The sequence below is a fragment of the Mastomys coucha genome, unplaced genomic scaffold, assembly GCF_008632895.1.
Source record: "Mastomys coucha isolate ucsf_1 unplaced genomic scaffold, UCSF_Mcou_1 pScaffold20, whole genome shotgun sequence".
Classification (NCBI taxonomy): Eukaryota; Metazoa; Chordata; class Mammalia; order Rodentia; family Muridae; genus Mastomys; species Mastomys coucha.
The window spans coordinates 138,400,172-138,425,914 of NW_022196903.1; the positions used below are offsets into that span (position 1 = coordinate 138,400,172).

At 41.4% G+C, this 25,743-nt stretch overlaps 1 protein-coding gene across 3 annotated transcripts in view; it reads right to left on the reverse strand.

Moving 5' to 3' along the window:
* The window catches only part of Sox5 (SRY-box transcription factor 5), a 968,743-nt gene that overhangs the window by 597,811 nt on the left and 345,189 nt on the right, over window positions 1–25,743 (reverse strand). For all 3 annotated transcript variants that reach the window (XM_031383845.1, XM_031383839.1, XM_031383837.1), the window contains exon 4: window positions 14,773–14,838. The gene's annotated coding sequence lies outside the window, so the exon portion shown is untranslated. The remainder of the gene's footprint in view (window positions 1–14,772; window positions 14,839–25,743) is intronic.

Below are 25,743 nucleotides of genomic sequence, written 5' to 3' on the forward strand. Positions count from 1 at the left end.
TCCTGTTAAAGCCAAATGATGGCAATTCAATCCCTGCCTGCCAGTGGCACCGCCACTGCCTAGCAATCAGAAGACGTGCAGGATCCAGCGCACCTAACAAGAGAGGCCATTTCTTAGATTAGTCACTTAGTGGAGTGGATCTCAAGTGCCAGGAACTCAAAGGCATACGTGCACGCATTCTCAAAGAAGCAGGTGACTTCCATGCTGCATGCAGAGTGGAGCAGACACAAGTCCCAACAGAATCCAGGACCACATTGATTTGTGGCAAGGAAGGGAAATTAGTCCTTTATTAATGTTAGTGTGCCAAAGAAAAACCATAATGACAAAACACCCTGGCATGGTGACCTCATTCTGTACCCTCGAGACACCACCCAAAGACCAACAGCCCTTCTCTCGCATTTCAACAAACATCATTTTGCTCTAATCTCAGATGTGTCATGAGGCACCATGCCATTGTAGGATGAAAACTGGGCCAGGAATCAGGAAATCTGGGCACTTTTTTTTTCTGGATCTGTCATGTATTAACTCTGTAAAATGTACAAAAATCTAAGCTCTCTGCATGTTGGTTCCCTGTCCACAAACCCATGATACAGCCTTACAGATCTACAATTTCCTGTAGCTCTCTAAACCATGAGTGGCAAGAGTAATTTTGAAATTTTGTATCTTAGTGCAGGTTAATAGTAAAGTATCCATGCATCCTGAGTCTGGCAGAAATGGTTTTCTTCTCCACCCTCTCAGCAGTGCCCTGGTTCCTGCAGGAATTTAGACTCTGGGGGCAGACCGGGTTACTTTCTAGAATAGTACAGCCAACGTTCACCGCAGGTGCTCACCTCAGACATCTTCTGTTTTTAAAAGCCATATTGGGGACAAGGGAGATTGCTCAGTGATTTCAGTGAGAGTCTGAGGATCCGAGTTCAGATCCCCAACACCCATGTAAGACTGGGTGTGGTGGTATACCTGCCAACTCAGCACTGGGGAGCACACAGGAGGATCCCTGACACTTGCTGGCTAGATCAGTGAGCGTCAGGTTCAGTGACAGATTGTGTTTCAAAAGGTAAGATAGAAAGCAATGGTCAGCTTCCAGTCCCACGTGCACACAAAGAGGGGTGCACACATCCATTCGTGCACACAAAGAGGGTTGCACACATACATACATGCACACAAAGAGGGATACACACATTCCTGCACATAGAGGGCTGTACATATACTACACACACACACACACACACACACACACACACACACACATATATATATATATATATATATACACATGTATGTACATATATACATATATATATGCACACAAAGGGGGTAAACACATCCATACATACACAAAAAGAAGGTTGCACACACATGTACAGAAAGAGGGGTTCACACATAAACACATGCACACAAAGAGGTGTGCATGCATGCATACATATACACAAGAGGGATGCACACATACATGTACATAAATAGGGTGCACACATATATACATACATATATACATTCACACAAAGAGGAATACACACACATGCACACAGAATCATGCATACACATGTACACAAAGACGGGTGCACACACATGCACAAAGGGTCATGTACACACATGTACACAAAGGGTACAGACATGCACACAAAGAGGGTACACACATGTGCACACAAAGAGTCATAAACACACACGTACACGAAGAGGAGTACACACGTACATACATGCACACATAGCCTACTACACACACCACGGGTTTTTTTCATTTAACACAGGTAAGAGAATTCTGTTACTATTCCTAATTTCATATCCCTAGGACTCTCAAGTGATGAACTACACTTTATTTAAATCCTCCCATTCAGAAGACCAACCCATGTCTCAGCAGAGAATCAGGAGTCATTTGTCATTCAAGGTTTGGAGATGTGTTCCTCCTTTGGTGCCTGACATGGTGATCTGACTTTCTGGTCTCTGGGTAGTACTGGGCGATGGCAGAACTCTATTTAAGAAAGACAACTCCCAGGATGCTCTGTGAAATGACCCTTTCCCTAGCTGACAGTGGCTGGAGCTCCAGTCTGACTGGAGGCTTCTGATCAAGGCCTACAATATTTTTGTTAAATGTCATTGGTGCTGAATTTTTTTGAGGCCCTGACTTGTGAAAATTATAGATTCTCAAGTCTGGTGAGAATATTTCCAGCAACTCAACACTGTACATTAAGGTGGAAAGAAAATTAGCATATTATCCAGTTTAAAGTTGCAAATGCCTTTTAGGGGCTTTATGATGAAGCATCTATATAAAAATTTTAATTATCCTTGGAATTATACTTTATTCTTCTATTGTATTGAATTAAAATTAAATTTGATGAATCTATTTATGAAGTGTGTATATGTATATATATATATATGTGTGTGTATGTGTATGGGTGTGTATGTATGTATAGCCTTCACATTATTTCTGTGGTAATAATATTAATTTTGTTATTTTGTTATCAAAAAAAGTTGCCGATGTCTTCAGAATCTAATAGAATCAGCTACTGTATTACTTTTCTTCTGATTGAAAGAATATGTAAATTATCTTGACAGAATTCATGTCATATTAGTCAGTCCCCTGTTGCAGAATGAGGTAGTCTAGCTGTGTTCTGGGCTACATAGACATGAATTCTAGAACACCTTTATTCAGTATAATTTCCTAGCTGTGTGATTTGGGAAATCAGAGGCCAGCACTGCATAGTTTAAATGCCCTTAGGAATAACAAAGTATCACTCTTTCCACAGACATTTTACAACTTCTTCAAACATGAAACTTTTTACCATTAATGGTTGGAAAACAAGCTACTGGTTCAAAGTCTCTAGGCTACTCAGTGTTGCTGCTCATTCATCATGGTCCCTCAGGGCTGTCATTAGGTTTGATATAAGGGCTCTGCGCACTGGGCGTGTCACTTCCTGGGTAGCTCTGGCTAGTGTAAAGATCTCGCACACATGCCTGGGAACTAATTGGTGAGCCAACAATGCATCTGGCTGGGTGGTGGCGGCGCACGCCTTTAATCCCAGCACTTGGAGGCAGAGGCAGGCAGATTTCTGAGTTTGATGACAGCCTGGTCTACAGAGTGAGTTCCAGGACAGCCCGGGCTACACAGAGAAACCCTGTCTCTGAAAAAAAAAAATGCATCTACATGACTATGAACTGAGTATGGGCCTTTGGATTTCAACAACTGTCTACTAGTGCCCTCTACTTGGACCTCTTTCCATCTGGGGCAGGTCCTTGGTCTCAGGCTGTCATGACATTATTAAGACATTGTTTGGTTAACTAAAGCATTTCAATCAATTCCTCATTATTTCTCATATTTCTTCATGAAAAACATTATATATAATAGATTATAATATGATATATATGAGATGGGGAGAATAAGAAGGAGAGGAGAGGAGAGAGGAAATGTACAGATATAACACACATATGTATGTATGTTGAAGCTTGAGGTCAACGAAGCCATGCACCTTGCACCTTGATCTTTGAAACAGGGTCTGCCACTGCCCTAAAACTTGCCTATTAGGCCAGGCTGGCATACCAGTGAGCCTAGCTGATCTGCAACTTTCACAAGCGCATGCCCCTACTCCTGGTTGTAAAGTGGATGTAGGGGCATCTAATGCTGGCCCTTGGGCTTGTACAGCAGGCATGTTCCTGACTGAGATGTGGCTCCAGCCACATGTCTTACATTATTAATAAGGACATCTCAGAGTTACGCTTCTCCTCCATGGATTACGGCAGAAGTACACGACACTGGTGGCCTCTGCCTGGGACACTAACATGTATCATTTCTTGGGTTCTGCTTGCTAAGTTCTCTATAGAAGCACTACCCTCTCATTGCTAAGACACAGTATTGAGAGACAGCATTTTGTCACCATGTGAACACTGATCATTCTCCACCTATCAATTTCATATCTGCTTGATGACCCAGGCTGAAACAGTTATTACTGTAATATTTACCAAATATTTACTATATCTATCATTCCTTCTATTTATTTTTAAACAGTATGTGTGTGTATGTGAGAGAGAGAGAGCAGGCATGTGTGCATGTGCATACACATGTGGATGTGTGTGTGTGTGTGTGTGTGTGTGTGTGTGAGTGTATGTGTGTGCATGTGTGTATGCATGTGTGTGTGTCTGTGTGTGTGTATTAAGTGTGTGTGTGTCCCCGTGTGTCTTGATGTGCTGTATCACATGCTTGCGGTGCCCATAAAGTCCAGAAGGGAGTGATAAATCCTCTGAAATTGGAATTGCAGTCAGAGATGAGCTGCCCAGTGTGGGTGCTGGGAATCAAACCTGGGTCACCTGCAGAAGAAGCAAGAACCCAACCTCAGCTCCACCTCTCCAGTCCTACTTCTTCCACAGACTTGGCAGCAACCCATTGTTCAAAAGGTTTTCTTTCCACTCTCACTTACTTATTCAGTAACTTTAACAACTTTATGGAAATTTAAGTCTGGCCTATAGCTGCCATCATTTTCTTGCTTGCAGGCCACACGCTATACAGTCAAAAGCCATTTCAAGTTGTCTGTCTTCTCTCCAGTCTCTCCTCAGCTTCTGCTACCTCCATATTACAAATACTCAGTATGCATTAGGGTTCAACCCTTGAATTATAGGTGTCCACAAGGATTCTTGGTTTTAATTCTTGAGAAACTATCTTAAGGTTTACTGCTGTGAACAGACACCATGACCAAGACAACACTTATAAGAAGAACATTTAATTGGAGATGTCTTACACTTTTAGAAGTTCAGTCCATTATCATCAAGGTGGGAACGTGGTCACATCCAGGCAGGCATGGGGCAGGAAGAGCTGAGAGTTCTACATCTTCATCGAAGGCTGCTAGTGGAAGACTGGCTTCCAGGCAGCTAGGATAAGGGTCTTAAAGCCCACACCCACAGGGACACATCTACTCCCACAAGACCACACCTTCTAACAGTGCCACTCCCTGGGCTGAACATATCTGAATTATCACAAGAATAGTGCTTGGTGTGAAGGTCTAGAGACCAGATACGCTCACCACCCTCAGGCATGTGTAGCTGCTTCTAGGCTTTTCCTGAAGATAGACCTAGGGCTCTGAGTATAGACACTTACACCTCTGCTTCTTTGTTGGTATTCATAGCTGTGATGCAGATTTCTTTACCAACCTCTTGGGATAAAATCCAACTCAACAGGGTCCTTCCAAGCCTCCTCCTTTTTCTTTTCCATAAGTGAGAAGAGGCAGTTTCCACTCACATTTCTACAGTATCTCCGAGTCGCTTCCCAAAGCTCTAAATTTCACTATGGAGAAGACCAGTAGTTTGTGAAAAGCAAATATAGGAATTAGACTATATGGTTTAACTGATTGTTTGGTTGATGGGCAGTACTGAGGATTGATCCTGCAACTTTTATGTCTCCAAGGAACAGAGGCTATGTGCCTATTTCTTTCCCTTTTAATATTAGATTCAAAAGTTCAAAAAGTGTTTGGTGACACTGACACCATCTCGATCTTCTCCACAATTCCTGGGAACAGAGTGTCCTTTGCTTGTTAGATTTTCAGTGTCTCTTCATCTCTGCTACCCGCTACCTTGTTTGTTCTCCTGGTCCATGGGACTCCACCATGGAAGGATGTTGTAGTGCTCTGAGTCCTTGTTCCACATAAGAACTCCAAGGTCATTTTAAATCTTGGTTCCACTAAATAACCTAAGACACATCATTTTCATTTCACTGAGTATATGTCACTGGAATAAGATCCTAAAAACAGAAGTATGGGTCAGAAGACTGAATGGGGTGAAGATTTGCCAGCAGGCTAACATCCTTTCACCTCGTGTGGTCCCAGTGCTTGTTGCCTTCAGCGACATCTGAGGAGGCACGGATTCTGCTCTCACCTTCATTCTGAGTGGTTTTAGCAGAGGCAGCAGAAAGTATTATATGAATGGTTAATTAACATTTAACTTTTCTTACTGGCCATGCAGATAACATTTAAGAAAAAAAATTAAATTCAATGTCCAAGGGCCTGGGGAAATTACTCTTAGCAGAAGTGACAGTCGGTTCTGGTACACCACTCGGGATGTGATGCACAGCAGTCTTTTCTTTTAGAGTGACACAAAGCAAGACGTCTCAACGATTACTCCCCCTATGGACAAGATTAAATTGCACCTCATTTATATCTCTAAGATCTTTCCCCATAAAACAAGAAGTGGCGTGCAGGGATGAGTTATTTGCGTAAGTGTCTGTCTTCTGTCAGCCTTTTCCACTCTGAAGTGGAGACCGTACATTAATCGATGTATTTATCTCAACTGCCCACACTATACCCAACATATATATTTCCCTGATAAGATTTTGCTAATAGCTTATTAAAATAAACCCGCACTCCCAGAGCACATTCTTGTAAGATACCACCCCAAAAGTGTTCAAACATCAAGTATTCATCCTTTTCACCAGCACTGGGGGCTAGTTTCATTTTTATTTCTACTCTAGAGTCAAGGACACAAAACTCAGGGAACACAAACTCCTTGAATAAATGGGCAGATCGTGATGAAAGGATCAGGGTCTTAGTGGGGCTGGAACTGAGGGCTGCGGCACCCTGACATGCACTGCTTCACTCCCCCTGGACAGCAGGGCAGAGGAAATCTTCCTGACATCAACAGGATCTCCCATGCAGGAAAGTCTTACATCATCTGCAGGAAGGCCAGCAAGGGTGCTGGTAAGGAGCCCAAGCATGTGTCACTCCAAGGAGCAAAGAAAAGGTAGTCGACTTAATGGACCCTGAGTAATCATGAAAATTTTCTGAGATTTTTGCCATTTGGGCCAGCAAAGCTGTGGCTCCATTGACATACATACACACCTTTATTAAACCACTGTGGTTGACATGCAAGCATCCCAGTATCAGGTTCTTTTAAAGTCTGAAATGAAAAGACATCCTTTGACTTCCTGGTCTAATACAAGGTTGGGGGTCAGGTTTGTGCAACCAGAACTCTACAGTCAGTGTGTTTCATTTCTGGAACTCTCCAGGAGGGCATCACATTGCTTATCCCAAAACGTAATATCGGCTGTAAGACACATGTGCATGATACCTGGATCCAATTTGCTCTGTTTGTACTTGAGGGAAAATCAAACACTGCTTTCGCTTATAAAAATGACAATATCACAATATCCAAGTCAGTGTCACCCAATGGCTATGGCAGCTCTGGTAACATTTGCTTTCACGGCAAAAGAAAATTACCTGTAATGCGTGGTTTAAATAATTACTTTAAAACAAAAGCTTCTTTTCAGCCTTCCTTATGTATCTGTGGAGAGCAACTCAGCGGGGCTGTGTGTTTCAATAAAATTGCCTTCAGACTGCTAATGGCGGGGCGTCTGTTAGCTTGGGAAAAGCGATGGCAGTCTGACTCCGCGTCCTAATATTGGGAGTCAGTCCAGACACCTAAGAGCCAGAACTCTGCTGTGCATTTGACTATGTTATCAACACTTTGCTTGCTAATGACGCTAGTGACAGCATTTCAGTACGATGGGTCAGATGTAAATAGGGAAGCTTATAATTGTGCTCACAGAACCAAAGAAACTCCTCCCTGTCTTCCCCCACCCCCAGATCCCATTTATAAACATATCCGCTGGTGTTAAGCTTCGCCACTGGGAATTAGGCATACTTTTATGCGCAGTCCTCCACTTGCACCTTAAATGGAGAGCATCCAGAAGCACCTGACATGCTCCGTTCACTGAGTGACAACAGAGAGGTTTCCTGTGGTGTGCCTGTGTGCCAGCTACCCAGCAGAAGGTCACACCGGTGATTCCCCATGGCTTTTATTTTCCCCAGAGAAATACAGAGCCAGGCTCACTGCTTGCCAGATATTTCTGACACCACAAAACAGCAGTGTTAAGAGCCCTCCCACCTCTCCTGGTGGAGTAGCCACAGGCAACTGTGTAGAACACCTGTGTCAGCTCCTGTTCCTGGGGACACCCCAGGCAAGCACTCAAGTATTAGCCAGGGATGCACAGGGCTCCACTCTTCTAACTTGCATTTCTGCCCAAACACTTCTAGGGTGCCATGGGATCTTGCTTTGGTTTGGCAGATCTCTAGAACACCGCTGTGTTTAACTACTAAGAGAATAGTTTAAATCTTTCACAAATTCACAATTTGACAGAAAATGTATGGAAAAAAAAAAAAAACTAACAAGAGTGAGTCTTCCCCCATCAGGAAGAGTGTTAGCCATGCTGGCTACCACTTCCTGGTAGGTTTAACCCAGCCACGCTCGTGCTCAGGATGGGGGTTGGCTCTTCTGAGATGGATATAGTGGTTCTGTAACATGGGCAGAGTCTGCAGCAGCGGCTGGTGAGGATGATGTCCCCAGTGGAAGGGATGAAGGAACCATCAGCACATCTAGTAGTAGGGTTTATGTTGGTACTCACATATAAATGGGTGAATGGTTGAGTGGACAGGACAGTGGGTAAGCGTAGGCATGAGTAAGTGAATGAATAAACAAATGATTGAGGGGCAAATGAATGGATGGACAAGTGTATGGATGGATAAATAAGTCTCAGTCCTTCCAAAACCTTTTCATAATCTGGAATTGATTAAACCCCAGCAAGTCGATGAACCAGACTTTGCATGCTTCCATACACCTCTACATGTCTCTGGCAGGTACTATGCAAAATTTTTAAGATAAATACATGAATAAAAAAACCCAGAGCATATGCTGGGAGCACAGTTAGTGAAAGAGAGTTCCGGGTGAAGCCTGGGGGTCTCCTGCCATTCACTGCTCCCTGTGAGCTTTACCATCCACATGGAGGTCGGAACTCTGCTGGGTCAGAGGGCTCCCTCAGCCTGTAAGGCCTTCCCCCACACACACACTGGGGAGGCTACTGCCACCATGAATTAAAATTTAGCTTCATACTCTATCTCCATGCTGGCTTCCGGAATCTGGGTAGAGGTATTCCCTTAATGTGTTCACAGTGTCATCTCATGCAATTCACTCTCCTCCCTCCCAGAATAAGTTAACTTAGAAAACAACTACTTATCCTGATTCCCTATCTGTGAGCGTTCTGGTTTGATCCCCGTTATCCAGCAGTGAAGGCTTCCCATTACTCTTTAATTTCATCAAGCCCTACTCACGAACATCATTTCCAGGTGTGTCCTCTGACCCCTGGAAGCTCTTACCCAGACCTATCTGCTTCCCTCCTTTTGATACACAGGTCCCCTCTCTTCCATCTCACAGTCCCTCTGATGTCAAAGAACCTCACATCAACACTGAGTCAATGCAGTCAACACTCATCCATTCACATCAACACTGAGAAATGACTCATCCGGTGCACAGCTCAGCCCTACTACACGCTTTTTCAGCAGCACCCCAAGTCTGATAGGTCACAGCAAACCAAGAAGCATGAAGGGTCAGAGTTCTCCAAGGACTGCATGCAGTTCGTGCTTCCATTTACGATGCATCCTAAATGTATATGAACTACATTCACAGTGACTCAAACTACAAGATACCAGAACCTTCACTGCATACTTAGCAACGCTCCCAGCCCTGAACACCTACCTATAAGGAGCAAAGCTGTATCCCTCCTTCTAAGTCACACACTGCTATCTGTGGAACCTTCTCTGTTACCTATGAACACTTGGAGAACGTGGCTCCTTCATACAGTTCATGATGCATTTCACATTAGGATGGCTTATTTGTCCCACCTCTCCAAGGCAAACCTATTCAGCACAGTCTACAGCTAAAGGCTCTCTGAGAATCATGCTAGAAGGACAGACTCTTTCAGTGAGAAGCAAAAGAATGGGGCCGTGCTGTTGTCTTGTCCTAAGAGCTAAATATAAGTGAGTTAGGGACTGAAGAGGACCTTCTGAGTGGAGCATGTCACCAGTGAGCCGGAGGTGACCTTCACACTGCTGAGGGATGAATTTGAGAAAAAGAGAGCGAAAGTGAGTTAAGACTTCAGAGGACGACCAAGGAGAGAGTTCAGTGGTTTCAAATACTGGCTACCCTTGGAGAGGACCCAGGTTCTGTTCCCAGACCCTGCATGACGATTCACAACTGTCTCTAACTCCACATGTCGGGATCCAGCGCCCTCTCCTGGCCTCCACAGGCAATGAAGGCACATAGTGCACAGACATCCATGCAGGGAAAACATACACACACACATAAAGTGAAACTAATTAAATATTTAAAAAAATAAATCTTTGGAGAGACCTTGTATAAAGTAGGAACTAAGATTAAAAGAAAATTATTTGAGATGAGGAGTTCTGAGTATTTGAACAATGGAGGTAATTTCTATCAAAAAAGGGGGCGAAACTAAACTTCTTCAAGGGCAGAATCTAGCACCTATGTGACCAGAGGATGTAGGACTGAGCCACGGACACTCAAAGGGGACAGACAACCTTCTTCTACATCTGGGCAAGACGGGTTTGAATCTCTCCAGACCAATCACAACTGAGACTATGTTCAGCAGGAATAATCCAAAGAATAATGTTAAATATCCTACCCACTTCTCTGTCCCACACCAAAAGTGACTTTAGCTCTTCCTATGAAAAAATTAAAAAATTTAGAGGACCTAAAATTTTAAGGAAAGAAAATAAAACTAAATAGTCATATATGTGTACAAGTATTTCAGTATGTGAGGAAAACATATTTATGCTTATATCTATGTAATAGAAATCTAAGACTTACATAATTTATTTACAATCTGTAATCATTTCTTAAGTATATTTCATTCACTATGTGAGGAAATTTTATATTTATCTCTCTATATATACAATAGAAATCTATGATATACATAATTGTAATTTGTAATCATTTCTTACTAGACAGATTTTAAATTTTTGGAAAATCCCCGCTGGAGTCTTCTGATGGCTGAAGGCTGACCACAGAGAGAGGGCTCACCCATCCCTCAATGACCTTCCCTCAACCCCTTGATTCATCACAGGAGAGGAGACATAGTGGTAGGAATTGCTCTGCTTTCTAAATCTCGGTAACATTGTCTCCAAGCTAACCATTTCTCTGAAAACATGCATGGATATTTTCCTCTGTTATTTACCTGAAATAATAGCCTCTGTTCCTCATTTGCCAACTCAACAATTGAGACTAAGAAAAGCAATTTCTTCACGCAATGTCTGTTTCTCACTATGGACACAATAGCTTAACAAATGCAACAGAAATTATAGAGACAAAAACAACCCTGCATGTTTGGCGTGTTTGATCATCTGGTGGCAAATACAGATTCAGAGCCTCTGCTCACCCAGCTGGTACACTTCAGGGTAGCCGCCATGACCCATGCTCTCTACATCTTGCTAAGTCATGTACTTGTTTTTTAAAAATTAAACCTACCCCATTTTCCCTTTTCATGAACAGTCATATAGATCACATGTCAATTATAATGAAACCATAATGTTAATTTTCAAACAACCCCCTTTTCAAGTAAAATATAAAATTCAAAAGCTTTTGTGAATTTTCACAAAGCTCTTCAGCTTTAGTCAAAACTATAAATGGTAAGCAAATGTAAATTTCAGATGTGCAAAGCAATTAATCAGATGCTCACAGTTTTAAACATTATTTATCATAGTTAAAGTTTCTTTTATAAAACAAGTTGTTAAACAGAAAAAATAGTATGGTTCAAATTCCAAAGAATTCTCCGCATTAAAGACACAAAAATGAAAGTCATACTCAGGGCTCTGACAAGACAATGTCACCCTTATCAGCACTCGTCTGTTTTCACACAATGTATACACTATTTATAAGAACATTTTAAAATGATGCATACTGCCTGTTGCATATGCTAAATATGTGCAACATGAGATAGGTCTTGTTCCACTGAAACCTCTTTAGTTCTACGTGCAAGTCCTGACTTGGTGATAGTTACTGTCACCACGTGCCGCCAGTTGTGCGAGGATGTGTGACTGTCCCGGTCAGTTCTCTACTTCCCTGCTCTGCCCTCAACTCTCAAAAGTTCATCAACATCCTTAGCACAAGATCCACATCTGCTCTTCCTACTGAAGGTGCTGCTTCCCCGTGGGCCTGATGCCTTCTCTCCTCTCTGGGTATGTCTCTGTGCTGCATTTGTTTTAAATCACAGAGGATTACCCTAGGCAGTGTAATCTCCCTTCATTTTTTTCCTGTTTTATTTTCCTACTTAGTACTTATCCCATATATATATATATACACACACACATACATATATAACGTATATACATAAATAATAAAAATATTGTATTATATTTTAATATATTGTTTTATATATTTAATATATATTATTTATATTTTAATGCGTATTATTTTGTATATTTAATATATATTAACCTTTCACTTATATTTCTATAAAATAGCTTTTTCTTATAATGAACTGATACAAAATCATCTTTTTATCTAAAACTTCTCTAGTGAAACAACCCTTGATAAAATATGATGTCCCCAAACAAAAGCTCTTGATTTCTTCAAATATCAGCATAATCTGAGGTGAAATATATTAGTTACATTCCTTATAAAACCGTAAGCTGGATGGTGCCAAGCATGATGGGGCACAGAGCTCGGTGTGCAGCTCTGTTTGTGTTCTGTAGATTGCAGGGATGACATGACAACCTGTATCGAGGTAGCGCACAGACACTTGGCCCTGTCAATCTCATGGTTTAGGACTGTCAAGTGAGCAGCTTCACTGAGGCACTTTCTACCTCTAACGATGCCACGCTTCCGCCCTCCCTCCTGATTTTGCTTCAAACAAGAAAGTCTGAACAACTGCGTGAGGTGGGAAGATATGGTTATAGTGGAAGGTCTAGGACCTTGTGAGATAAAGCATCCACTACAGGCAAGCACAGGGACCTGAGCCGTCCCTGGAGGCGCTTACCAAGGCTGCCTTGTGTTGCTTCTCTGCAGCCTGGGTTCTGGACACACTGAGCACTGAGTGCCATCAGCACAATCAATGCTGCCCGCAGCACTGCAGCTCAGCCTCCTAAATGCTATGGATTGCAACACTTTCACAGTATATACCAAGTTTTCTGCTCCTACATAAACAAAGTTTTGATTATGGAAAAAGCTTTCAGTATTTTCCAACCATCATTACAAGTAAGAACCAAACCAGTGTATCTTTGTATTGCACAATGTTTAGTTTTTTAATTTCCATGAATTTCTAGAATAGTCCTAAATATACTTTTTAAATACATATTTATATAAAGTGGCAGTTTCAGAATGGTCCATTATAAAACCAAACTATTGATTAACTCTGAAAACCACTGAAGATGTCCTGTAGTATCAAATGTTCAGCCAGGATTTAATTCATTATGTAAGAAATAAATAAGCACACCCGTCCTCCGGTGGGCAATGTTGCTTTCAGCTTTAATGAATGGCAAAGTTGTATGTATACTAAAGAGATGGACTAAAATAAATTTCATTATAATTTATTATCAGTAGAGGGTTGATTTATATACCTATGCACCTGGAATTTCATAAAAATTTCTCAAGAGAAAAAGAATTATGGATGGAAAATTCTATAAGCTTTGATTTATATAATATCTGAACAGTAAGAACATTTGCCACTTTTAGCTCGTATTTGGTTGGTTTTAGTGTTTTTCTTGGTGGTATTTGTAAACAGAAAACTGGGAGAGGTTTATCAATAGAACACTCCTTATGAAAGTTCACACAAATGTGGTTCTCAATTCTGCAAGACCAGATCAGGTCCACTCATAAATCCAATGAATATATCACTTTAAACATAACAGTTTGTGGAACTCATACTTAATCTAGGCAAGAACATCCATCAAATTACTTCTAACTCAACGGTGATATACTTTCAAGGCATGGGCTAATAAAAAACTGTCTAATCTCTACGGCCAATACTTGAAAATAACAAAATCCTCTAAGCACCCATATAGAACCAGAAGCTCAGATCATACAGGAGTAACCGTTTTCCCTGAAGAGGTGTGGTCAGACAGATCACAAAGGCTTTGATCTCATCAGGTGACTAATGCTGAAAACCCTGCAGTAAGGCACTGTGAAGAAGAGAGGCAGGTGGGCTGGTTTGCTGAAACTCCCCAAGGGGAATTAGACCATAGGGAGCCAGAGAGGGGGTCTTCTGAGTAGCTAAGTGAGAGCAACCAGGGTTGAAATCACTTTTTAAGAAAACTGAAAGAACCAGAAGATGAACAGATTATCAGCCTTACTCCCATCATGCCTCGGGGCAGATGCCAGCCAGCAAGCTTCCATTCAGTAAGGACTGACCAACAGCCAAATACCCACAAAAGCCTGTTTCCATCAGACTTTGACAACCCGCATCTTCCTATTTGTATAGAAAGCATTTCATTAACCTTCCTTTTATCCTTTTACGTGTGATGTTCAGCATCAACTAATTAAAAATCACTACTAGCAAAGGGTTAACTGAAGAGCATCCAAAGCCTTCTGGTAGACCTCAAGGAAGAGCATGCTGTGAAGGAGACAAGGCTGGTGCCCCAGCACTGGACCTTTGCCACTACATTACATAATTTAAAGTTTCATGTATTTTAAGGGTTGAATTCTGGTAAACTCATCAAAAAATCTTATTTTAAGATATGTTTATAAAATGAACAATCATAATCAGACTACCTATGAATCTTATGAGGTTTTGAAATTCATTCCACTCACTAAAGTTTCTTCAAATTATTTTTCATATTCAAACCCTACAAATCAGTTAACCAAATGCTGGACTTGGGATACATGAGAGTTGGCTATGATCAGAAAATGTGAAAGAATACCCGCTTAGTACTCACAAGAAATAAGTGTCAAGACATTTGAGAGCTGTACTACTGTCAGAAAATAATGATCAATAATGGCAATGCCAGGTCTGACCTGGTGAGCCTCCCGGTCAATCTTTCCTACTTCCAGATGTCCTCGATGCTCTCTGTTCTGGTAACACTGAAAAATAGAAAAGAAACAGAAACTGTTGATTAACCTGAGAGCAGTTTCAAATACTTAGGTCTAAAAAATCAAACACTATGAATTCAGTCAGACAAGCAACCTCTCTACAACAAAGTTTTAGAATAAATGTTCAGAAATTTAATTTTAATACTTTTTTTCTAGACCCCATTGATAGCCAATGGTGGAATTATTGAACTCTGTCATTTAGTAACTGGTGAATGAATAATCCATAAGAAATAACCACAGAACCCTTTGAGGATGACATTTCAAAAGATAGCAATACTTGAAGTGTAAAATGGGAATTAGCTACCTTAGAAATATGACAGTTAAGTCATTTTAAATAATTTACAGTATTAATTGAGCCACATGGGCATGTCTGTATATATACATTCATGCATGACATATATGTGCATCTTGTGGGGCTCCCAGGCTTGGTTTTATTGGTATGAATGAATATAATCACTTTATAAACTATCATAGTTAACTTAAAATATGCTATAAATAATCTCATTGTCATGAAATTTCAGGGAAACCATCCTTCTAGGCAATCACATTCCATAAACTCTAGCTATTCTAGGACAGTAAGGATAAGAAAGAATTTCTAGGCTAAAAAGTAAGAAAGAGCTTAAGAAAAGTAGAAACACCCGATCCATAGGGAGTCAAATTACCCACTCCTGCAAACCTTCTAAACCTATCATGAAGCTAAAAATGCAAAATAATTTTGGTGAAAGTATTACCATAGTGTCATTATTATTGAGAGAAATAATTACTATAGCCCCTCACTACAGTGAGAAGGTTTTTAGTTCCCCTGGGAGTTTTATGCCTTCACCACCCCCATGACCAATTTCTATGATGAATTTAAGGTGTTGAAACATTTTTTATGGTATTTGAAATTATGTAACAGACTTATTAAACTAAATAAGTTAAAATTGTACATAGTTTTCCCATAGGAGGATTCTATCTTACCAGGAAGATTACATGTTCAGAAATTTAAATTAAAAAAAAAAATTAATTTCATTGAGACAGGGTAGCCTTGACTGTCCCGGAACTGACTCTGTAGATCAGGCTGGCCTTGAACTCAAACATCTGCCTCCTATGTGCTGGGTAGAAATTTTAAAGTAATATTTGAAATGATACATTTGGTTAGTGCTAGAATATTGCTCTTAATGTATCAAGTTCAGGTATAAAGAGATAGGGCAAATAACTTATGCCTTTGATTACTGATTTTGCTAATCTTTATATTTTAAGAGATATAAGTGGTTTTAAGGGATTTCTGAATTTCTAAAATTATTTCAAAGTACACTGACTTCTAAGAATAATTATATATCATAATCATGTGACAGTGACTCCAGGAAGAAAAACGTATCCTGATGTCTAAACATCAAATAATGTAAGAAATAACATTCCAATAAAGTAAGCAACATTTATTGTCCAATCATCCTCATGATTGTGAAAAGCACTTGACAAGAGCCACCACCCTTTCTGGACAAAAACACTTAGCACAGCCACCAAAGGATCTTCCTCAATATGCTAAAAAAGAAGTATATATACACATACATATGTGTGTGTGTATGTATTTGCGTGTGCATATACATACATATACAGTATTTCACAGTGAACAGTGTGTTTCCCCTAAGGTTGGGAGCGAGACAAATCTGCTCACACTACCATCATTTGACATAGGAGGCATCAAGAGTAGAAGGAAGAAGTTAAACTGCCCCCTATTTTGTAAACAATGTTTCATTTAGAAAAATCTTAAGTCACTAAACTATCACAAGACCAAATGGCTGATGTCTATAAAGGTGAGGATAATTGACCTTGTGTAGAAAAAGTAACATATATTCATATACTAGCTCTGAATAATTCTGAAAATAGAAATCAAGAAAAATCATTCCATGTGTAAAAGTAAAAAACATCATGGGTATAAATTTAATAATGGGAGAATATTTGTATGTTACAAACTAAAAACAGTATTAAACAAACTTAAACTGAGAGGCAGGAGAGACATCCCTCAGACATGCATAAGTAAACAATATTCTCAAAAAGAAAATTTCCACCAATTTATCTGTAGATTCACCTTAAAAACCATATCAAAAATTCCAATTTTTTCATGCAAATTGACAAAATGATCCTATTTTTTCATAAAAATACGACATATCCCAGCATAGCTAAGACAGACCTAAAAGAGAAAGAAAAGCCACGCGTCCAGCTGCTCCTGGATTAAAGTCTGCACCCAGAAAGCTTTCTCCTACACAGTGAGGCCTTGGCTGGCTCTCAGAATGATCTCAAGGCACGAGGCATGTGTTTGCATTTCCAGGACTGATAGAGTATGTTACCAAACAGGCAGAAGTGTTCAATTACAGATCACATCAAACTAGAATGAGTTTTGGTTAAAATTTCACAAGTTGGAAGGGGGTGATAAGATGACATACCACAATATTAACTCTGGCATTTCCTTGTGCTAATCCATACTCTCTCAACCCTCATGTCATTGTCTTAATAATAAAAGGCTATTCAATAAGGTCACAGACCTAATATATAAACCATGTGCTATTTAAATACGGCCTATATTTTAAAACATCCCGTGTGGCATCTCATGCTCTGATAACCCATTCCCCTAGCACAGCATACACACCTGCACCCACCCATGCCATGTAGATCTAAGCTTTCTCCAGCTCCAGCTGTGTCTTTGCTTGTCAAAAGCACCATATGTATGCAGTAGACATTAGAGCAAACACTGAAGAGATGAGGGCACCGAGCTGGCCTGTAGTTAGAGGTAAGCAGAGCAGAGCTCTCCAGTGATCCTGGAGCACAACCCAGCTTGTTCCAGTGGCTGCAGCTTATTTGCTAAGGTATTAAATGATGTAGTGATTTAAAATGGATGTGAGTTGGTCATATTAAAGTTAAAAAAATGCAAATTCCTCCCTTCCCCATCGCCACCCCCTTACTGCCTGCTCCCCACTTTCTGTGATTTCTTATCCAAAACTTCCCACCTCTAAAACCAGCTTGCTTTGTGCTTTTGCCTTTATAAAGCCCGATTTAATGTTGGAGATCAACAAGTACATAAAATGTTAGAGGATGACAAGCCGTGCCTGCAAGATCATCTAATGAGGAACAGGGCTGCTTCGGCCCTGCCTTCACTCAATTAGCAGACGGGGTTCATCTGGGAGAACATGCAAATTTCTCCCGATTGTCTATTGACAAGTCTACTAGTTTCTCAGCTTTACATCTCCAGGTCATCATCGTATATATTTTATTTTTAGTTTGGGCATGTGTGTATGCAGGCACCTGTGGAGGCCAGGAGAGGGTGTTGGGTCCCCTGAAGCTGGAGGTCCAAGCAGCTCTGAGCTGTCCAACATGGCATGTAAGCTGGGAACTGAATTGAGGTTCTCAGCAGGAGCAGCGAGCATCCTTAACCAACAGTCCATCTTTCCATCCCCTAACTCTCTGGGTCTTTAGCACAACTCTACTGAAAGTGGTTACAAGTCTAGATTTTGTTCATTTAGAAACTGCTTTCTGAGCCTCTCCTGTCAGTTACTGATCAGAGCAGAAAACAAAACGCTAAAATTCCGCACACCCCCCACCCCGAAGCTTTCTGTTTGCCCAAAACAACAAAACAACAGGGTAAGACTGTAAGAAGGACATAGGCAAGACAGAGAGGCTGGAGGCAGTTCAAGCCTCTGCTGTAAGCAGAGAAAGCTGAGGCAGATCAGCAGCTAAGGAACGGAGCAAACGACCCTTCCCGTTTGGCCTGGAATGGTAGCAGGAAATGAGATTCGATGAGTGGGGCCTAGGATATTTAAAACATTAACAAAGCCCTCTGCTTTTTAAAGTAGCATTGTGTGGTTCTTGATTGTGAACTTTGTAGATCAGCTCTGTTTAGCCATATACAAAGGTTGGAAGGCCTGCTTTGCTACAGCAAGGACAAATTCTTATCCTTAGGAAAAGCAGAAGCCACTCTGAGGCTTGAACAGAAGAGGAAGTTTTGTGTTGTACCCCCCTTAGCCCTTCGCATCACAGACATACAAAGCACTGAGCATCTCCCAACAGAGCCCGCATACTTCCTGTAGCAATCTCAGAGTCCTTGACAACTAAATCTGCTTCCCATGGCTATGGTGAGAACATGCGCACCTCCCATGGCTATGGTGAGAAGATGCGCATTGGTTGTCCTGGGTCAGGGCAGCAGCACTAACTCCCAGGCACACACATACACCCAGAGCTAAATACAAGGTACACACATAGACACAGTGCTAACTTAGTCATGCATGTATAAACACAACACCAAGTTCATTGCTCTCACATATACACTGTGCTCAGTCCATAACAGAGGCATATATGCAGCACTAAGTTCATCATAGATGCACACACATATCACAGCATTAAGTTCACACACATACACACACACACACACTCACACACATACACTGCTTGGTTTTGCTTTTCAGGAAAGAGTTAGCAATGGATGGCCCAAGGGTGCTTGAGCTAAGGTCTTTACTGTGAAGACAGTTGTGCAGGAGCTCAGTGAGCACCCGCTAACAAGTATTATGGAAAGGCAGATAGACTGTATTTCATTCAAGAACTTTGAGACATAAAGCAATGGTTTTGCATTCTGAATGGAAAATTTGGACAGAAGAAGCAATAGTGCTGACAGAGCCAAACCCCACAGAGACCCCATGAATGAATGAATTCATAAATGAATGAATGAGTGGATGGATGGATGGATGATTGAATGAATGAATGGATATTGATGGCTAATCACAGGTAGCCTTTCTACTCAACTAATATCTTGAAAAAAGATGGGGCTATTTCTTTAAATATAACCCAAAGGTACAAATCTTTGAAATGTCAAAGGAAAAATGGTGCTTGAGGAAGCCAGGCTCCTCATGGAGATCGTGTGAACACAAATGTGTTCGCTACATCTGTCTTCACAGTAAAGACCTTAGCTCAAGCACCCTTGGGCCATCCATTGCTAACTCTTTCCTGAAAAGCAAAACCAAGCAGTGTATGTGTGTGAGTGTGTGTGTGTGTGTGTGTGTGTGTGTATGAGTTGTGTGTGTGTGTGTGTGTGTGAGAGAGAGAGAGAGAGAGAGAATTTAGTGCTACGTATATGTGTAGGTGATGCATGTGCGTGTGTATGTGCATGTGTGTGTGTGTGTATGAGTTGTGTGTGTGTGTGTGTGAGAGAGAGAAAGAGAGAATTTAGTGCTACGTATATGTGTATGTGATGCATGTGCGTGTGTATGTGCGTGTGTGTGTGTGTGTGTGTATGAGTTGTGTGTGTGTGTGTGTGTGTGAGAGAGAGAGAGAGAGAATTTAGTGCTACGTATATGTGTATGTGATACATGTGCGTGTGTATGTGCATGTGTGTGTGTGTGTGTGTGTGTGTGTGTGTGTGTGTGTGTGAACTTAATGCTGTGTATATGTGTGTGCGTCTATGATGAACTTAGTGCTGCATATATGCCTCTGTTATGGACTGAGCACAGTGTATATGTGAGAGCAATGAACTTGTTGTTGTGTGGAAATCACACTATGGCCCAGCTGCTTAAAGTAGATGATGCAGGCTTAGGAAACAGGATAGGACTGACCCCCCCAGTCCTGGACTTCATTCCCAGAGAGCAGCAGCACCCTGGAGAGCCTGCAAGTCAATTCTCTACCTTCCACCCCGGGGGGTGGGGGGTGGGGGGTGGGGTTGGGGGTAGGATGAGGTGGGGAGTGGGGGAAGCCGTACCAGAGACTCATGCTGGCACACTTTGCTAGGTAGAGCTGAGCCAGCCTTCAGCGAACAGGGAAATGATCTGAGTCAATACAATAAGCCCAGGAAACATGCAAATTAGATTTGCCAAGGGGAATGTCCAGCCGCTTTGCTGCCTGGTCCTGTGATAGGAAAGGACGGTCAGAGAGTAAGTTCATCCTACCACTCAATGCTTGTCACAAGGGTTGAACAGCCAAAAACCATTACAACCTTTGACTATTTCTCCCTAAGAATCTGTAGCATATGTGCGTGTAACCACACACACACACACACACACACACACACACACACACACTCATGCATGAACACGAGTGCACTGCGCTTCCCTTGGGAAGTGCCGGGGGTTTCCCACAGCGACTCAGCCTATTGTCTTGGAGCCTCTTTACAAAGTCTGACTCTTATCTCCAAAAGAATCTCCAGTCTGCAGTTAGCCCAAAAATGCAAGTTTATGCAAAGGTGTTTGCTTGAACTACAGCAGGAAGGAAGGACCAGGATCAAGAAAGAGCAGGGGTAGACAGATGTCCCTCTGGCTCCCCATTGTTGCTGCGCTGGAAGGACATAGTCTGTCATAATGAATTACCATTAATTTGAGCCAGCGGTACTGTTAGATTGAGCCTGGCAACCCAGGATGACAAGCCGTGCCTGCAAGATCATCTAATGAGAGGACAGGGCTGCTTCGGCCCTGCCTTCACTCAATTAGCAGAAGGGGCTTTTAATGCCACTCGCTCAGAACAAGCAAAGCAGTTGCGATTACTTAGAGCAGAGCCTCCATTTGGAATGTTTCAGAGCACTCCACCCCCTTTAAAATATAATTTATCCACAGAATATTTGGATGGTAATAACATATTTCAAAGGCATTCACATCATTACTCATCTTTGCCTAAGTAATATTGAAATATATTTTTTTTAAAAAATTCAAATGATGGGAATTTACTCTAAGAGATAAAATGTAAATAAGATAGCAAAGAAGGAAAAATATTCTGTGATGGGCCGTGTGTGTGTGTGTGTGTGTGTGTGTGTGTGTGTGTGCGCGCACCCGCAAGTATACACAGGCATGACATGCACATGCATGCCAGAATCCCATGTGGTAAAATTCATTCTTTCACCCAGTATTATTGGGAGACTTGACTACGGAGTCTATAGATCCCCAATTTAAGCCTGTAGACCTTACCCGAGGTGAATGGGAGCTCTTAGATTCCATAGCTTTTGCTATAAGAAACTGTTGTTTCTGCTTTACTCTTGATGTTTTTTTTCCTGTGCTCAGCCAGAACTTGAGGGCAAGGGACTGACACTAGGCTTTAAGGCAGAGACCACTGACTGACCCAGTGCCTTCTGCAAACAGAGGCTCTTCCTGCCTCAAAAACTCATTCCCATCTGAAACATACAGGGGATCCGCATTCTTCTATGCTTCTAGCTCTCTCCTAGCCATGCTAGCATCCTGTTTGCTCTCTTAGGTAGCATATGCCTTGCCCTGCCTGAAATGCTGTGAAGCTTGACCTGTTTAATCAGAGGATCCTTGGATTAAAAATAAGCACTCACATTTTAGACACACTGCAGGTTCCAGTGGTTTGGGTGAAATAAAACATACGTTCTCTACAGACAGGGAGTGGCGGCCTCAGCCCGACTTCGATCCCTTTACTCAAGACCGACACTTGATGGTGTGATTCTAGAACTACATTAGAGCTATACATTACTCACTACCCAAGCAAGCTGGTACTACTTTCTGATGCCTGTCGCATAAGGAAACTGCAATGCTGGCTAACGATTAAATGACACACATCATTACACCTTTATTTTATACATACTGTCTATGAGCTGGCCCATCAGCCATCCCAGAAGGAAGAGAAAGCTGAGAGACATTCTTTAATAACTATGGGCCACTGGAAAACTCCCTGACCAATCATTAAGTCAGCCAACTTTCATGTTTCCCCCTCTTTATGGTAGCATTTCATCACTGAAATAATTGTAGTAATTATTACATGTTTTGCCTTTAAACAGTTCACTATAAAAGCTGGTTTCTCCTTCAAGAGCCTAGATTGCACAGAAGCAGAAGGGAGAGTGTTGACTTTTTTGTGTAGGAAATAAAAGTTAAATGAAATAATGTGGCTCACTCGAAAGCCAGTGACAGCAGCTATACTGTGTTATCTTCGTGGTTGTGACTCAGATGCAGGTCAACAGTGTGAGCAGACACTGCCTTCTCTTTTCAGAAGAACATCTAAGCAATCACATTGTAACTCAACTCTGATGCCCGAGGTAGGGAAGAGCCAGCTCTGTCCAGTCTCCTCTCTTTTAAGAAGGGAGGAGGAAGTCCCAGCATTTCTGGGAATGAACGCAAACATGACTTCAGGAGTAAGGTAGATCATCATCAGTACTATTCACGGTCCTTGGTCATGTCGCTCAGCTCCTCCCTCCTTTTCAGTGTTTGGTAGAGCTATGGTCCCAAGCTCCAGCCACAACGATTGTCATCTGTCTATCTATCCATCTTGCAATCTATCAGCCACTGTCTCATCTCTGTTGATTAAATTTGACTTTTAAAATACATAAAATGTGTCGGGAGGTGGTGGTGCACGCCTTTAATCCCAGCACTTGGGAGGCAGAGGCAGGTGGATTTCTGAGTTTGAGACCAGCCTAGTCTACAGAGTGAGTTCCAGAAAAGCCAGGGCTACACAGAGAAGCCCTGTCTTGAAAAAACCAAACCAAACCAAACCAAAACAAAACAAAACCATAAAATGCACACAAGCTTCAAAAATTAAAGCTGTAAATAAAGTCAATACTGTTTGCTTCCGTCCAATCCTGTTGTCTCCTACCTACACACTAGACATAGTTTACTAGTTTCCCATGTTCAAGTCTATCTTTCCTGTATTTATGTCTTTAAATTATCAACTATATGAACTATATGTAATTATTCTTACTTGCTAGTCTTTGTGATGGAAACAATAGCATTCTGTTAACTTTCTGACACCTTTTTTTTTTAAATCCCCACCTATCCATGGACCTTGGAAACATCTACAAATCATACATAGAGAATGACCTCATTAGCTGATTATCACATGACATATTACTATATGAACATATTTTAATGTATCCAACAAGTATCTTATATATGAGGACTTTAGGTTATTTCTAATATCCAGTCATCTGAAATAAAGCTTAATTCTCCCAGCAAGGCTTGGGGATTCCAGTAGAAAATATAAAACAACATAGATTTTGTACAAAGATCTGCCTGACTCATCCTGCCGCATTTCCTTTAAGGAGTCCATCTATTTGGGAGATTTTTATATAACCCGGGCTGTCTGGGAAGTCATTTTGCACTGAGGATGACTTTTGACCTTCTGATTATCCTACATATGCCTTCCAACTTCTAAGATTACAGGATATAACACCATATCAGGCTTGGGTTTTAATGCTAAGTGATAAATTTTATTATTAATTTAATAAAATTATTAATAATGTATTGATGATATAATTTAGATAAATTAAATAGTACTACTATTAAATGATATCATTCACAATACAAATATCTGACTTACCAATACTCCTTTTGAGGAGATAGTCAGAAAGTACCTTGCTTCCTTGTTGAACAACCTTCTTAATACACACATACACAAACACATCATACATACACATACACCACTCACACACACACACACATTTTGTTGTGTTGTCTCATTCAGGGGACTGAGAAAGCACCCACCGAAGCAGGATGACTTTTGCTAAGGGAGAACAAACAGTTTATCACAGATCTTGCAAACATCACCTATGCTTTGTAGAAGCAAGAGAAGTGCAGAGATGAGGAAGTGGATCTGATGGGAAAGGGTTGGCAGTAGGAGCCTGAGGACCTGAGTTTGGATCCTCCTTCCAGCACTCATAGAAAAGCCAGGCATGTGGCTCGCACCTGTAAGCTGGTGTTAGCAAGGATGGGAGTCCCAGGGCTGGCTGGCTAGCAGCCTAGCTGGGATAGGGAGAGGCAGGTGAAGTGAGAGGCATGATCTCAAAATAAGATAGAGAACAATAGAGAAAGACATCCGCATTGACCTCTGGCCTCTGAACACATGTGCACATATGTGTAGGCACCCACACACATAGGTATATATGCATGTGTAAAGGTACATAGATCACAGCTGATAAGTGAAGTGCAAATATGTGAATATATATTAGACTGGTTTATTAATAAACTATATGATCCATTACCAAATTGAACTACCATTGTATGGTTTTACCCAATTCTCTCCCTGAACAGTTCTGCATGTTCAATAATAATAATATATACACATATGCATTATATATACATGCCTTATATGTATGTGTATGTATGTACATATATGTGTGAAATGCATCCCTTCATGCACAGGCACCCCAGAGAGACGAGACGTGCATAGTGTGAATGGTGGACGTGGAGAACGGAATGGGTCCAGCTGCCTCTGCTGACAAAAAGCGAGGCATATGGCTCCCTTCCTCCCTGGTGTGCCTGGGTCTCAGAGAGAGAGCTTGGTTTCCCTGTGGTGAGCCTCTCCTTGCAGGCTCCACCGGGAAGATATTTTGTATGCCACAGAAAACTAAGATGTTTGCATTGCCACCAGTCCCGGGATAAGGCATTTTTCTTCATGCAGACACAAAACATACAGTATATGAATGTTTAATGGAGGCTAAAACTGGGAGAGGAACAGAAAACAAGAACAGAGCAGGTTAAAAAAATATCTGGTTTCTCTCTATCAAAATACTAATTAAAATTCATGTTCATGGGATGGTTATACATATGTTTTTGAACTAAAAGTCTAACCTGGCACTATTTTTTGGCCTTATTTTTGTGACAACATTTTTGTCCATATGGCACGAAGTGAATCATTTTACATCTTTTTTTAAGCTCTATGTGTTTTTCTTGTTGTCTATTCCCTCTTTCCCCACCACACACACACTGGCAGCCGCTCCCAAGTTACCAAATGCCAAGTCAACCCGCAAGCTGGCTGCATGGAGCTAGATAGATACTGCTGGCATGTTCCTAGCTCTGCAGAAACACTCTGTGTATGTGTGTCTCTCTCTCTCTGTCTGTCTGTCTGTCTAGTGCTCTCTCTCTCTCTCTCTCTCTCTCTCTCATTCTTATACAGCACATACACACACACACACACACACACACACACACACCAACCATA